The sequence below is a fragment of the Sorex araneus genome, chromosome 6 (assembly GCF_027595985.1).
Source record: "Sorex araneus isolate mSorAra2 chromosome 6, mSorAra2.pri, whole genome shotgun sequence".
NCBI lineage: Eukaryota > Metazoa > Chordata > Mammalia > Eulipotyphla > Soricidae > Sorex > Sorex araneus.
The window spans coordinates 1,497,101-1,509,835 of record NC_073307.1 but is presented as its reverse complement, the minus strand read 5'-3'; the positions used below and the strand labels follow the sequence as shown (position 1 = coordinate 1,509,835).

The window sequence follows — 12,735 nt, the reverse complement described above, 5'->3', positions numbered from 1 at the left end:
AAATAGTTGTCCTTCATCTAGTGTTCTGCCTATTCTATTCAGGATGACACAAGTGAACAACTTGTAGATGACAGACAACAGGCAGATTGGGTGATAATGTCAATGTCATGGATGTCTCCCTTCTTGTACAACAGAACGGTCCTGCTGGTTTTCTATTAGGATGGAACCTTGCATTCAGACAGGTAGTGTGTGAAGAGCCGAGCCAGTGTATTCATGAGTACTGGGGCAGATTCTTCAGGTGGTCGGGTCTGACCTTGTCTGGACTGGGTGCTGTACGCATCCTTACTGACGAAATGGCGTGTCAGATTTTGGAAGGGAGGACACTGGGAATGACATATCCATCCTGCGGAATTTGGTGTGTGGGCAGGTGGACATGGCTGTCAAAGAGATTCGAGTAGAAGTCATGAATAATCCTCTCCATTGCCTTTCTTGAAGATGTGATAGATCTATCAGGACGTCAGAGGGCAGTCATCTTGGTCTTGTAGTTGGCGAAGGACAGGCGAGTGTTGTGAATACTTTTTCGGCTTCTGCCACTTTGTCCAACACTGCTGCTCTTCTCTCTTTGAGGTCTTTCTTTATCGCATCTCTGCACAGCTTTGTGAGCTCGGACATTATCTTGTGGTTGCCTGAGGCTCATGCCAAACCAGGTTGGCTAATGAGCTCGAGAGTTTCCAAAGACAGGCATTCTCACTCTCGGCATTCTTTGCGCAGTTATGGAGGAGCTGAACCTAGTCTATTGTATTCCTTGTCGATGTCAATGATGGCATCTTCCCATGTTGCCGCAATAGTGCCAAAGAGCTCCCAGTTGGTGGTCATTCTGGGAGTTCTCTTCTTAAACTTAAACTTTGCAGACCTTTCTCCCCACTCTGTGAAGTAGAATTTTACACAAAGGAGACGATGGTCTTTTCCCGTTTGGAATTTTGGGACAGCAGCGACATCGGTCAGGCAAAACCTTTGATCAAATATGATGTGGTCAGTTTCGTTGTGGAACTGTCCACCGGGAGACTCCCAAATCCAACGTTTAGGTTCGGCCTTCTGGAACTGTGAGTTACCATGGATGGTCTTGGTCCACATGATGAACTCATTCTAGGCCACGGGTCCCAATGTGGAGCAACTTCTAGTCCCTAAATTAGTTTATTTTAAACTAATCAAATTAGTTTCGTTGTTTATTTCTTGGCAAGATAAGTAGTAAAGTTCAAAATTAAATAAGAAAAACTTGCAGCCATGACTATAATAAAATTTAATTTCTCCAGTGTGGCCTTCCACGTGAAGCCCTGTGCGGAAAGAGAAAGAGAAAGAGAATTCTGAGCATGGGCCGGAGAGGCAGCCCCGTCCGCGCCCTCCGGGGCCCTCCGTACCCACCTGCGTGCCCTGGAAAGGTTCTGCCCTTCCCCAGGAGGGGAGCCTCGCTCAGAAGCATGACGGCCTGGACAAGCCAGATGCCAGGATGCAACACGGAAGCTCAGTGATCTGGGAGCACAAAAGCAGGGGCCAGGCCCCCAGCACCCGGAGCCTCCAGGGGTCGCCACGTCCCGGAGGGTCCTGGCCTGGGTCAGCTCTGTGCAACGGTCCTTCAGCCAGCAGGGAGTAGATCTGCCTCAGATTCCCCAAGTGCACCTGTCCCTGCTCGAACCCTGCGTGGGAGAGGTGTGGGGTGGTTCCCACGGCGGTGCAAGTCCCGCCCTCCCGTTTCCCGGCACCTTCAGTGGTGGGTGGGGGAGCCTGAGACCCCCACGCTTGGCAGGCGGGCCCCCACATTTCCCCTCTGCCTCGGAATACCCTGGGAGGGGGCTGCTCTCCCCGGAACCGGGGGCCCTGCTCTCCCACCGCCTCCGGGACGCCTCCTCAGGTCCTGCTCGGTGACTTGCATTAGGGCTGGAGCAGCAGCAAGGAGGGCATGTGCCTTACGTGCACCTGAGCCGGTTCCACCCCAGCATCCCGCAGGGTCCCCCAGCACCACCGGGAGCAATTTCTGGGCACAGAGCCAGGAGTAACTCTTGGGCTTTGCCAAGTGTGGTCCCCCAAACAAAAGACAGACAAAAACTTCATTTATTTTCATCCCTTTGACCTCCATTCCAATGTGGGGCCACAGTTCATGCCCCGCCCGGGGCCCCCCACCCCTTGGGAATTAGCACCGGAGCCCCCCGCCCCCGCCTCGTGGGCACAGCCACATGCCTGTCCGGAGCCCGGCACTGTCTGGGCTGGTGGCCAGACTTGGGACTCGGGGGCTCGCAGTGGACGGACTGAGTGGAGGGACCCGGCTAGAGACAGAGCCATGTTCTGGGGGTCGAGGCCCTGCCGGGTGCCTGCCCCATCTGCCCTGGGGGTGGCGTCGGAGCCTGGCTTCTCCCGGCTGGAGGTGGGATCGCTTAGTGCCCACCGCTCTGCCTCCCGGCGGCTGACCTCGAGATGACCTCGCCTCGGCCCAGGCCCGGCCCGACCTGGCCTGGTCCCTTTGTGGTCTCTGCCCCTTCCCGTGAGGACGCCCCAGGGCGGCACCCCACAGGGAGCAGCTGTACACACCTGCGCTCCCCATTCCCCACTCCCTCCACCCGCACCCCACCCCCACCCCCTTCTCCCATCTCCCATCCCCCATCCACGCTCCCCTTCACCGCCCGCCTCCATGCAGGACTCTCGCAGGAGCACCGTGGGGGAGGACTTGTGCCTCTTCCCATCACCACCCCTGCCGGGTCTTTATTTCTGTGTCCGCTAGGCAGACCCGAAGGAGGCGGGGACTCTGGTTGCGTCCCCGGTGGCGTGGCGCCCGCAGCAGGGGGCCACCGTCTGTTGCTATCACTCCGAGTCAGACCGCTCCACTCTGGACCCCCTTCCTTGCCCCCGTGCTCTTCCCTTGGTGGAGCATTAGCTATTGGTCAATGAGGCACTGAAAGGAAACTCACCTGGGCACAATCTCCGAAGTCTGGGCATTGCACACGGAGCCTGTGTTGGTTTGGGCTCACGTGTGAGACCATCGCGTGCGAAAGGGAACTCGCGTCAAATCGAGCAGAGGAGAGTCAGTCACGTGTCTGAAGGACCCTCGCAGACGCCAGGCGGGTGTGAGCCCGGGCAGCCCAGGGCAGCGGCTGAGTCTGAGCCAGGTCTGAGCGAGACCCTCAGGGCAGGGCCAGGTGGGCAGGACGAGGGGGCAGAGGGGGGGCTGAGAGGCGGGGCCACAAGCCACGTCACACCCGACAGCTCCGGAACCTTCCACCGAGGTCCCTGCTGTAGAACTCAGGAAGAGGAAACATTTTTATCAACTGAGATCTGAATAGCAAATATAAATTTAAATGTTTATATTATAAATGTTAGGCCTAGGGGTCCAAAGGGGAAAATGTAGACGTCTTTCATGAAAAAAAAAAGGAGAAATAAAGAAAAGAATAGGGGGTCAGATCAATCGCATAGCGGGTAGGGCACTTGCCTTGCATGTGGCCGACTGGGATTCGACCCCTGGCCCCCCATTTTGGCTGTTCCAAAGAACTCGGCTAAGAACATGCATCTGCCAGTTTTAATTTTATTTTAAAATTTTTGGATTTTGGACCGTACCCGGGCTGGAGCAACAGCCTAGCGGCTAGGGCATTTGCCTTGCATGCGGCCAACCAGGGTTCGATTCTTCCGCCCCTCTTGGAGAGTCCGGCAAGCTACCGAGAGTATCTCGCCCGCACGGCAGAGCCTGGGAAGCTACCCGTGGTGTACTCGATTGCCAAAAACAGTAACAACTCACAATAGAGAGGTTACTGGTGCCTGCTCGAGCAAATCAATGAACAGCAGGGTGACAGTGACAGTGACAGTGACCATACCCAGTGATGCTCAGGAGTTACCCCTGGGTCTGCACTCAGGAATTACTCCTGGTGGGGCTAGGGACCATGTGGGGTGCCAGCAACTGAACACGGGTCGGCCATGTGCAAGGCAAATGCCCTCCCGGCTGTGCTACCGCTCCGGCCCCATCACCTGCTGGTTTTGTATGTACATTTTCACTTTCGATCATTATCGTTTTCTCGAACTGATGTTTAAATCATTTAGTTCCATCGTTCCAATAGCCAGTAAATGTCTCTTATAAACATTTCCCCTCTCCTCTACAGGTCATGAGATTATAACGTTTTCCCTCCTACTCCAGCTCCTCTGGTTCTCCTTCCAGGACTAGAATTGCGCCCAACAACCCCATGAAGTCACGTGTGGACGCGTGCCTGGTGGAGAATGCCCGGGGCGCCCCCGAAGAGGCCGAGTCTGGGCAGACGCCTCCCGGCAGAGGCCGCCGTGCCGTGTCCTGCAGAGCTCAGCCCCGGCTGATGCAAGGGCAGCCGAGGGCAGGATAAACAGATCCTGTCTCACACCAGCAGACCTGGAGCTGCCTGTCACAGCCTAATAAGCCTCATCGTCTGTCACAAGATCATACCCATTGCGGGGAAGGCCAAGGTACGCTGAAAGACAGCCAGTACATTACAATCTTTTCAAATATATTTACTGAGAAAGATAAAAAGAACTAAGTAATATGTGACATTTACTAGGAACATAAAGCATGATGTGAATAATCATATCCTAGATAGGAAACTTGCTATTATAAAATATTAAAAACTTAGAAATGCACATGCAAGCATAATAACGCCTTAAACAAAATTCTCTCTCTCTCTCTCTCTTTTTGTAGCGCTATGGCACTGTCGTCCCGTTGTTCAATTTGCTTGAGGGGGCGCTAGTAACGGCTCCGTTGTGAGACTTGTTACTGTTTTTGACATATCGAATATGCTTGCCAGGCTCTGCCGCGTGGGAGGGATACTCTCGGTAGCTTGCCAGGCTCTCCGACAGGGACGGAGGAATCGAACCCAGGTCTGCCACGTGCAAGGCAAACGCCCTACCCGCTGTGCTATCGCTCCAGTGATTATTTTGTACATCAGAATAATCTTTTTGACGTTAAATAAATGTATATGAATCTCCAAAGGACTCTTGGAGGAGAACCGTGCAGACCTGCTCCGTCTGTAAAGTCCCGGAGCCACAGTGACCAACTCAGAGGGACCGTGTGGCATGAGGCCCCATCGGAGTGGGGTGTGAGGGGCAGAGGGCGGTCGGGTGGAGAAGGCAGGCGGGATATTCCATCTGTGCCGCACAGAGCTGTGTCCCGGCGCGGACCAGATGAGGAAATCAAACCTCCCCCTCCCGCTGTTTTGTTTCTGCTGGTTCTTTGCGCTGAGGAAGCGCCACTAAAGTTAAAATGAGACATTGTACCAAATCTCAGGGACTCACAGGAGTTATTTTTTTTTTCAGAAAACATTGAGATGATTATAAATTCATGAGCAGTTTTAGAGAACAACTGGGAAATAGTCCGTTTGAAATATGTATGACCAATAATTCACGGATTCTTCTCCAAAGCAGAGGCAGCAGAGCTGAGTGTTGGTCCTCTCCTGCTAGCGTGGGCGCGGGCGGGAAGTCAGCCAGAACACGGTGGGGGGATACTCAGCGTGGTGACTGCAAAGCAAGGAATCCAGCTCTGGGGCAGGTGAGGCCCCGCCCCCCGAGGGACCAGCCCCGGCAGCCAAAAACCTCAGAACTCAACGGCCGCCACACTCACGGTCGGTCTCCACACGCTCAGGCCGGGCCTCGCCCACGAGTGAACCTGTCCCTAGATCGCGACACTTCATACAACACAACCCACACATACTCCTAGATATCGCCCCCATCTGATGGGGCTCGAAGTAGGAGGCAACCAACCTTCTAAGAGGGAAATATAGTTTTTACATATATATGTAAAAATATATATATATGAATATATGTGTATATATAAAAGCACACAAGGCTCAACCTCTAACAACATGTTAGTGATCTCTTATAGAAGGGATAATGGCCCCTGGGTGAAATACAACAATCTCCACACTCTTCCCTCTAAGGACACTTTTGTGTAACATTTTCATTGGTTTTTCATAACAAACAACACAAAATATATTATTTTGGTTCTGCTTTGGGGCAAGGATTGGGGTTTGGGATGGAAACATCTGAAATTTGGTGGTGGGAAGGTGTCATGGCGCTGGGATTGGTGTTGGAATATAAAATGTAGTCAAATGTTGTGAACTACTTCATAAATCACTGTATCACTGTATCACTGTCATCCTTTTGCTCATCGATTTGTTCGAGCGGGCACCAGTAACGTCTCCATTGTGAGATTTGTTGCTACTGCTTTTGGCATATTGAATACGTCACGGGGAGCTTGCCAGGCTCTGCTGTGCGGGCGGGATACTCTCGGTAGCTTGCCTGAGAGGGGTGGAGGAATCGAACCCAGGTCGGCCGCATGCAAGGCAAACGCCCTACCCTCTGGGCTATTGTTCCAGTCCACTTCATAAAATAAAAAAGAAATTAAAAAAAAAAAGGAGTCACGCTAGACCAGCTGGGTCATGTGCTCGGACGGTGACCGAGAGGAGAAGGTCCACAGGGACAGGGTGGCACAGACCAGCCGACTCCGTCTCCGGACACAAGGGCGGTGCCGCGTGTTTCGCGTGGTCACTGCAGGGGCAGGGACCGGGCTCGGGTCGGTGCTGGACACCAGCGGCTGAGGCCTGACTGGGCTCCCCCTGGCCTCTGCCTCTTCTGCAGCCCCCAGGAACGGGGCGAGCCCGGCCTGGACGTCTCCCCTGGGTGGGCCTCGCATGGGCGTCGTGGGCCGCTGGCTCGGGGCCTCTCGGCTGCAGCCCGGGTCGCCCGCGCCACCCCCGTCCTCATCAGCCCCGTGACCCCCGGGGAGGCGTCTCAGCAGGCCGCGGTGCGGCAGCCTCCCCCGTCGAGGCCCCGGTTGCCGGAAGGAGCTGAGCCAGACTCTCGCCGTTAAGGCAATTAAGCCCCTCCTGGCAATCACACCCTCGCTTCTGAGTGCTCGCACACGCCCTGCTTAAATGCTCGATTCTACGGTTCTGCCGTGCTAACAACAGCCACAGAGCAGGAGCTCCTGGCAGTGCCGTACCCGGCTTCCTGTTGGGAATCAAGACCTTTGGGATAATTTTCCCGGTTCCTCCCGAGCCCACGAGCTCCTCCTTTCCCCTCAAAACAAAACAGCTTTTCCAAATCTCACAATTGACGACTTCCACATACCTCCCGCCAGCCGTGCGTCCTGATCTGGAGGCTCAGCCCTCGGGGAAGGGCCCCTTCGTCAGGCCCTGAGGCCCATGAGCAGTGCTCCCACCGCTCTCGAGCCTCTGGGGCTGACCCAGACTTGGCCTCGCCGGCACAAGCCAGTTCCCTGCGTGCGCCAGAGCCAGACGTGTACCTGGGGGCTCCGGCTTATGAGCCATGTCCGAGAGCTGTGTGAGAGCAGGCACCCACCTCTCTCCGACACCGCTGGTGTTCCCCGCAGGCCTCTTCAGAACGCCCAGGGATCCCCCGGGCACCCCGCTCCCAGACTTTATTTGAGTGGTCTCAGACTCCGGGCGAGGCTGAGGGGAATGTGCAGAGATTCCCAGCTCCCTCTCGGGGACACCCAGCCTCCCCCATGCCCTCCACGTGGAGACTCAGACGCTGACGACCTTGCCTGAGAGGTCCCCTGCTCCTCAGGGCCCGGGGTGCACGTGTTTGGCTCCTGGGGGTGACCATATTCCCTGGGCTGGGGTGACGGCATTCCCTGGGCTGGGGTGACAGCATTCCCTGGGGTGACTGTATTCCCTGGGCTGAGGTGATGGTATTCCCTGGGGTGACCGTATTCCCTGGGCTGGGCGAGTCCAACCCATTCCCACCAGGAGCCCTGCCGAGTGCCTTCACTGCCCTAATCCCTCTGTGTTCCGTCTGTCTGTCTGTCTGTCCCTCCATCCGCAGTCCATCCCTGGGGCCCCGAGTGCTGCTGGCTCCATGGTTGCTTTTCTGGAGAACGGCAGATTTGGCACCACGGGGCAGCAGCCTCTCGGCGCTGGGTCCCCCAGGCCTTTGGCAACCCTGAGGGTTCACCCCGGGGCTCCCGGGAATGTCCGGCGTCCTCTGAGACCAACCCTGGGGCTGTCTCGGGTAGTTCTCGGCTCTGGACAACTAGGACTAAAGTTGCCGTAAAGATCCCCGTGTGGCCAGGGGGGGTTTGAGGCCAGAGCTCATGCCCGAGCCCCTTCCCCAGCCCTTCCCTCCCCCCCGCACTGCCGCTGTGGCACTGACCCCAGCCGTGTGGCCACCCAAGGCCAGGAGCAGCTCTGCGGGCTGCCTGCCGGGGGCAGCAGTGCCTGGGACACCCCACAGTAGCCAGTGTAGTCTGGGGTGGACACAGGGGTCAGCTCCTGAGGCAAAAGCCAGAGAGCAGATCCTGGGCCCTCCTGAGGGTGCTTACGGCCTTACGAGCTGGGGTCGGGGGAGCGGTCCCCACAGCCTGCGCCCACACCACGGTCCAGCCCCACCACAGCTGCTGGCCGGTGCTGCAGGACCGGGTGGACCGTCCACTCCCACAGCTGGCCCAGCCCCTCAGCTCCGCCAGGAGACCTGTCACATCCCAGTGGTCTCTGAAAGGGGCACCTGTATGTGGCTGACTGCTGCAACCTGAACACACACACACATGCACACGCACATGCATACACGTACACACATGCACACACACATATGCACATGCATACACTTGCACACACAAGCACACATGCACACATGCACATACACGGACATGCATACACATGCACATGCATACACATGCACACACGGACACATGCACATGCATGCACACATGCACACATGCACACGCATACACACTCGCACACACCCTCTCTCCTTCCCCATCACTCCTGACCACCTTTCCTCTGGTCGCCTGCTGATAACTTCTCTAAGAGATCTGATTGGCTCTCTGAGCTCCCTCTAATTTTTTTAAAAAGGAAACAAAACAAAATCTTTGATCTGGTACTTCATCTGCCAAACAGACATCAACTATTAATTCACAGAGATTTTCTGAGAGCAACTTTCCCTGTATGTGGCACTTAGTAGAAGCAAAGTCGCAGTTGCTACAAAATTGCATAATGCGGGTGTAGCACAGAACCCTTGCTACAGCAGCTGCTACTGGTCATTCTAAAATAAAGTCCAACTTTGAAACATATGAGCAGGAGAGGTCCCCCTGGGCGTGGGGGGAGGGGCTCTTCCCAGTGGGGGTGGGGGGCAGGAGGGCAGCCGTGGAGGCAGGACAGCCCATAGCTCAGCCCGTAGCCCTGCTCTCTGCCCTCTCCGCCCCTCCTGCTCTGTCCCGGCCGACCTTTCACCCAAGAAAACAAATTTGTATCCCATAGTTTCAAAACCATGAATTTAATCAGTGCTTCTTTATTTCTAGTTTTATTAGAACTGAAAGTTCCTAATCCGGGGCTGGGGAGAAAGCACCGCAGGCGGGGCGTTTGCCGTGCACACTCGGAGCTGGGTTTGACCCGGCCCCCACACAGTCCCCAGGCCCTGCCCGCAGTGAACCTGGTGCAGAGCCAGGAGTAAGCCATGACGCGGCCAGGTGTGGTCCCCAAACCAAAATAAAATGTTTAAATCTAAAAATTAAAATTCTTAATCCCAGGAGAAAGGAAGGTGACGAGTGAAAGGAAACTGTAGCTATTTGGCTTCCCTAAATGTCCTGCTAGTGTGCATCCAGGTACCTTGGGAACGGCCCAATAACACTTTCTCACACCCAGCTTCCTCCCCCCAAGGCCAGTGCACATGGCCTGTGCCCGCCTGCCCGCCCGCCGTGCCCCTCGCACCCGCATGGCTGCTGCCTCCTGTGCCTCGGCCGTGGGTGGTGGAGCAGCTCGGAGCACAGAAGGGCCGGGGCGGGCAGGGCCGTGCGGTGCAGGGGCTGAGTCCCCACGCCACCCGCACCCTCCGTGTGCTCCAGAGGCCAACAGGCGGGGCAATCGGGGCCAGCGACAGATCCCAGTTCTGCACACACTCACACATGCACGCGCATGCACACACATGTACACAAACAGCCTCGACCATGCACACACGTGCACACACATGCACCCATATGCACACACATGTACACACGTGCACACACGTGCACACATGCACACATGTGCACACACATGCGCACACATGCACACACATGCACTCAGCCTCACCCCTGCACACACACGCCCTCCTCCTTGCTCGTGGCCGGGGCTCTGCCCCACAGCCGCAGACCGGGACGGGAGGAAGCCTCCGAGCCATCCAGAAGCCCCCTCCAGCGCTGGGCTCCGAGTAGAGTCTCCCGCACAGAGACGGCCCTGCCTGCCCCAGGAGCCCCGGGCAGGGGAGCTGGGTTTGGGGAAACTGTCGGGGTGGCCGGGCACTGCCTCCAGCATCATGTCCAGCCGTGGCCGTGGGCTCTGGGAGCCCGGGAGCTGCTGCTGCCCCCAGCTCACCTGCCCACGCCTGCAGCTCTCCGCAGGCCAGCAGGCGGGCGGGAGGAAACGGCCCCGAGAAGGCGGAGCCGTGTCCAGGAAGGACGGCTGTGCCGCCCGGAGGGTGCCCCTGCTCCCCCGGCAGGGGATGGGAAAGGCAGGATCAGAACCAGCACCAGACTCCGGCCCGGGCTGCCCTGGCTTCTCCGGCCTCCAGTCAGAGTCAGCTCTACTGAGGCATGCGCAGACGACCTCGCCCGGCCACCTTCCGAGCCTGGCCCGGCCCTCGGGGCCTGCCCGCTCTGTGCCCTCCGCTGGACACTGGCCCGGCCCCCGGCCTGCTCTGCTCTCCCGGCCGCTGAGAGGCGCCCGCCGTCCTGCCCTCCTCTCCACAGACACGGCTTTGCTCTCCACCAAGTTCCCGTCCCTCACGTCCATTTCCTGATGCCTCACGGTGACCGAGCGGTCCACACCCACCACTGTCCCCGCGAGGTCATTCCAGCCTGAGCTGGGCACCAACAGCACAACCAGCTCGGGGCTGCCAGGGCAGAGCGCGGGCGGGCGGGCGGGACGGTGGGGTGACCGCAGGGCGGGCTGTGGCCACCGGGGTGGGGCCTCTGCTGCCGGTGGACAGAGCAGGGTGTCCCACGTCCCATCCCAGCTCGGCTCTGGGGCCAGCAGGAAACTGGCCCAGGGCCGCCTCGGGCACTCAGGGCCACTGCGGCTCGGCGTGGGAGGCCAGCCAGCCCACGCACGGGCGGGGCAGCACTCCCGGGCCCTGTGTGGACAGAGCCGCCTTCCTGCCTGCTCTCCGCACCCCGGTCACCGCCCGCTGGACACCCCGTGTGCCTCTGCACGGGCGGATCAGCATGGAGACGGGGGTGCCAGCGGGCGTGCAGCCCCCTGGGTCCTGCCCGGGCCTCTGGGCACCCGCCAGGGCCCCCCCCAGAGTCGCCAGCCACCCCCGGCCTCCCTCTCCCGGCCAGCTCTGACTCAGGCTCTGGGCTCGGGGCCAGGCGCGCCCACGGTCTGTCCTCCTTCCCGCCCTGCACAGGCAGCTGCTCACGGGGCCCGCGCTGGGCCCATGCCAGGCCCGCCCGCCGAGGGTCAGAGGCCGGGGAAGCCCAGGGAATGCCCGCACACACCCGCACCTGGGGCTCAGAGAACAGTGCTCACCCGCGCTACTAGGGAGGAAAGTGTCGTCCGAGCAGGCAGAGGGGGCTGCTCCCAGGAAGTGAGGCCGGGAGGGGCGGGGAGAGGGGCAGGGGTGACACTTCGGGAGGTAGAGCCCGAGAAGAGCGCAGAGCGGGTGGGCGCGGGAGGGTGGGCAGGCTGGGCCCCTGCTGGGCCCCACACACAGGCTGGGGCGGCGCCGGCTGCTGGGAGACGCATCTGCTTGCTGAGCACCGAGACGCGGCTACTGGCTCTTCCCTGTCTGCCTCCGTCCGGCAGCAGAGACACAGTCGGGCTGCCGAGGGCCCCAGCGAGGGTGCCGCCAGCAGGTGCTGCGCCGGGTGCTGTGCCTCTGGCGTCCCCGGAGCCCGGGCTGCGCGGTGAGCTGGGCAGGGGCAAGGAGCCGGGCGGACCCGCAGGTGCTGCCCGACGGCACAGCCTGTCCGCACGCAGGGGACACCCCGAGAACACAGCAGCAGCAGCGCGGGGAGACGCCCCGTCATGCCAGGGAGGGCGCCCGGCCGTGTGGCCTGGCCAGGGCAGCGCGGGGACAGACTGTCCAGGGCGGCGCGGGCGACTCTCCAGTGCCGTCCCCCAGCCTTCCCGACACACTCGCTAAGGTGACACCCCAAATCCACCCCTCTCGGTCTCCGTGTGCTAAATTAAACCCAGACACAATGGAAGGGGTTTCCTTGGCAACCGAGCTGCAAAAGCCGTTTTCAAACTTGGTCAGGAGCACCAGCGGCACCACCCCGGGCCGACCCACGAGGGGGCGAGGCCAGGGGGCCCTTCACGACGACAGCTGGGCCGCGCAGAGCAGACGGGCGGGAGAGCGGTCGCGCGTTATAAAGGCTGAGGCGAGGGGACGTGAACTGTTCAGCGGGGTGCAGCGGGGCAGAGAGGACCCCGCCTGGCGGGAGCAATGTCCTGGGGCGGAAAGGACGGGCCCAGCGGGGCTGCGGCCGGGCGGTGGGGCGGCACAGCCGGCATGCGAGCTGGGCAGCACGTCAGAACCGTGGCCACGGGGTCGGCCAGGGTCAGGACCCCGAGGTCGGCCTCCCCAGACACCCCACGCCCGGCCTCCAGCTCCTGCTCCTCTTCCTCTTCCCGCCCTCGGTTCCCTTCCACTCTGCCCCTCTCCCTGCGCTCTGGCCGCCAGCACCCCCGAGTCCCCGTGCTCCACGGCCACCCTGGGCAGGGGTGCGGGCCCGGGCTCCCTCGGCCACCCCGAGGACGGGCGCCCTCACCCCGCACCCCTGAGCCCACCCCTGGGGCC

The 12,735-nt window shown here is 59.5% G+C and overlaps 1 pseudogene; it reads left to right on the top strand.

Annotated features, from left to right (window-relative positions):
• Positions 1-1,310: 1,310 nt before the first annotated feature.
• The window catches only part of LOC101548523 (coiled-coil domain-containing protein 122-like), a 74,223-nt pseudogene continuing 62,798 nt past the window's right edge, over positions 1,311-12,735 (top strand).